Genomic DNA, 3,686 nt, shown 5'->3' with positions numbered 1-3,686 from the left:
TTTTCTAACATCTTTCTGCCTGCATACTCTCCCTTTCTAAACCCGATAGAGGAGTTTTTTTCGGCATGGCGGTGGAAAGTGTATGACCGAGAACCTTATATCCGTGCTCACCTCCTCCAGGCCATGGAAGAAGCCTGCCTAGACATATCAGTAGATGCATGCCAGGGGTGGATCAGGCATGCAAGAGGATTTTACCCTCACTGCCTGGCTAAGGCCAATATAGCCTGTGATGTGAACGAGAGTGAATCTGGCCTGACCCAGAACAAAGACGGGATGCTGAGGCGGAATAATTATGATTTATTTTTTACAGTTGTGCTGTGTAGTACATGAATGAATAAAAATGTGCCAATGTATACATTGGTTGTGTCTTTTGTGTTCATGTGAAAAGGTTTGGGGAGAACCACAAGCAACATAACTTACCAGTTTTGGATATATTGTTTTGAATTTACTGCACCAGTGTGGAATACTATGTTGTAGTGTGTGTGTTTTTGAAAGCTTGTGTGTGTGATGTCTGAGGGTAAAGTTTGGTTTTTCAGCAAGAGTGAATGGTTTTGAGTGTAGAGCTTCATTTTGACCTGAAAATATGATGTTTGGGGAATTGGGTGAGACGTTATGGATTTGTGTTTACTGTTTTGAGAATACGAGGCATAGTTTCAAAAAATGTGTTTAAGCAATCGAGAAAAACTGTAATACATTTATTTTTTCATCTGTTTAAATACAGTAAATGCTGAAATTAAAATGGTTTGCAAACAAGTTTGTATGTTACATGTTGCCTTTGGAGTAAACTGGGTTACATTTGCATGTGTTATGTGTGTGAGGCAGGCAGTAAAATGTTTTGTGTGTCACTAATTTGCACTCATCAGGCTAATGATGATTGTAACTGCTCTCATATCCTCCATGTGCTGTGGAATTATGAAATGTGATTGGCTGTTGATGGTCAGTATGAGGTCTGTGATGATTGATCTAATCAGAGGCATGTGCCTCCAGTAATCGTAACAGCATTCACACTGACCTTTGCATTTACAATGCTTGTGTTTATTGTCAATGATGTTTTTGTGCACGTTCGTTGATAATTTTTAAATTCCAAAATGGTTCCAGCTAAACTTTGCCTTGCATTGTGTTAAAATTTAACAGCCCTTATACCCTCTAGCCTTTCACTTTTTTTTCTCACACTCTGCTTTAAAACAACTGCTTGCAAAACCCTTTCTAACACTTGTGAAATCAGAAACCAAATGAGCTTTTTGACACTTGGTTTCACTTGCACCCTGTCCTATCTCAACCTCTTTCTTCAAGTCAATGTTACCCTCTCACATGCTTGCCGAACATGATATTACAAGCTGTAATGGTGTTGTCACACCACAATAGTCATGTATCACTCCTGATGTCCTTTTTACGTAAATACTGCTGACTTGAAGTTCTAGGAAAGTGCAATTTCTACTAAATAACAGTTTTTCTAGATTTCTAACACACTATAAGTGAGGCATTTTTTCCCAAACCATTAAATTCAGTTCTCAAAACAAAGGCACGTTTCTCAAAACATTTTACTCTAACACATTTTGAAGAAAACACTGAGCAAATTGTAACGTGTGTGAAAACAGGTGTTCAAAGTTTTGTGAAATGTGTCTCTGTTTTGAGAATTGAATGAATGGTTTGGAAAATTGGGCCAAATGAATCAGTTATAGTGCATTAGCAATCAAGAAAAACTGTATTTGGTCTTTGAACTTTTCTCTTCTAGTTTAGGATCTCTTTACAGTAGTGTAATGAAAGTAAACTTTTCCTAAAGCTTACTGCTGAATTTTACTGTATTTGCATCCATCTAATTGACCTATCGGTAAGCCCCGCCCCCCTTAGTTACTGTTGCGAACTCGGACAAACAAACGGAGTTGCTAACTGTACACAATGACAGCTGTCAGTCTGAAAACCTTGTTCCTATATCTTTTTGATAAATTTTGGACACTATTCAAGTGGGACTTAAATATGCCATGGAGGGATATATAAAAGATTTAAAAATAAATATTGTGGGTATTAATTTGGAAGCGAGGGTTCACAGATCACAATGCAAGCGGGAGAAGCCTCACGTTACGTTCGTCACAAACGCAGATAACAACATCCCGGATCAACACTGTTCATGTATCGCAGGGTACGATTAAATTAATTTACATTTAACCAGTTTAATATGAAGACCTTCGTTTGGGTGTTTTTGCCCTACACTATAGGGCTGCAACAAACGATTATTTTGATAATTGATTAGTCTAACGATTATTAGAACAATTCATCGATTAATCATCGATTATTTCACTGATCAATCAGTAGACATTTATTGATTATTCAGCTTTTGCAATTAGTTAAAATATTGAGTTATACATATTCTAACAAATAAATTAAGGTAATCACTTTAGTTTTTAAAAGTCATATTATGTAATTACAATTATACAATTAATTTATACAAATAAATATATTTGGCACACAAAATGAGATGGCAGAGAAACTCTTATTCACCATTTAATTAGCTATATGAGAAAGTAGCTTTTGTAAGTCATATGGATAAGAAACAAAGTAAAGGTTAAGTGATAAGATGTTTTATTTGTGGATAAACTATTTTATTCACAACATAATCTCTCTTAAAATACCTTATAGGTTTATAATAATCAAAACAGTATTGAGCTAGATCAAGCTTTGATCTCTGCAAACCAAACTATAACTTTAATGAAATGTTTTTTCCCCCACTAATAAAAATATTTTATCATTAGCAAGCTCCACACTGGAGAGCTGCTTTATAACAGAACATCAAGTTGTAATTCTAATTGAAAGCGACACTGACTCTGGTTTTTCATAATACTGTAAAGCTGCTTGGTTTAAGACTATCTATTGCTATTGCATAAAGTACTATACAAATAAACTTGACGTGACTGGACTTTACTGGAGAGCTGAACTGCAGAGCTCGTGCAAACATCCACATCGCTGTAATCAGATGCGTTTTAAACTGCTACTTTCTCACTGCTGTCAGTTTTTGATGTGTTTATTTTGTTATTGAGAGGAAAGCGCACAGTATATATTTACATATTCATCCAAACGCCGCTCAGCAGCATCAGGTCTTCTTCTCTTGAATTGCATCAGGACTCAGGAGAGCTGAATTGCAGTCTTGCGCTACAGCGCCACACTGGTCAAACCGCGTTATTGCAGGCTCTTACATTAGGACATATGAGATCAAACGACTACTCGACAACAAAAATATTTGTCGACAATTTTTTTATTGTCGACGTTGTCGATAATGTCGACTAGTCGTTTCAGCCCTACTACACTGTACAAGACGTGAGAACAGTTTGCTATTTAGGTTTGTATGGACTCACTAACTTTAACGTTAGCTAGTTTTAACCAGATACCTGGCAAAAGCGCAAGATGACATTAACGTTCTGCTTGAGGAGATGAAAATTGTAACTTAATGAGAGTATGACAACCAGAAAACGAACGTTTTTGTCTTCATTGGGATTGGGCGTGAATGTCTTGCGACATTTTGCTCCGTTTGTTTGGGTTTAGGAAATAGAATAAAAGAAATTCCATTGCCTATCCTCTCAGGATACCTGGAATCACTGTTACAAGTACCCCAGGCACATCTTTTTTCCATTTTTGAAGCATAAACCCCATAAAAACGATGCGAGCTTCGGATCTTCCAATGTTTCTCTATG

Source organism: Sinocyclocheilus anshuiensis, unplaced genomic scaffold (genome assembly GCF_001515605.1).
Source record: "Sinocyclocheilus anshuiensis isolate Anshui unplaced genomic scaffold, SAMN03320099.WGS_v1.1 scaffold123, whole genome shotgun sequence".
Classification (NCBI taxonomy): Eukaryota; Metazoa; Chordata; class Actinopteri; order Cypriniformes; family Cyprinidae; genus Sinocyclocheilus; species Sinocyclocheilus anshuiensis.
This window is presented reverse-complemented; position numbering follows the sequence as displayed.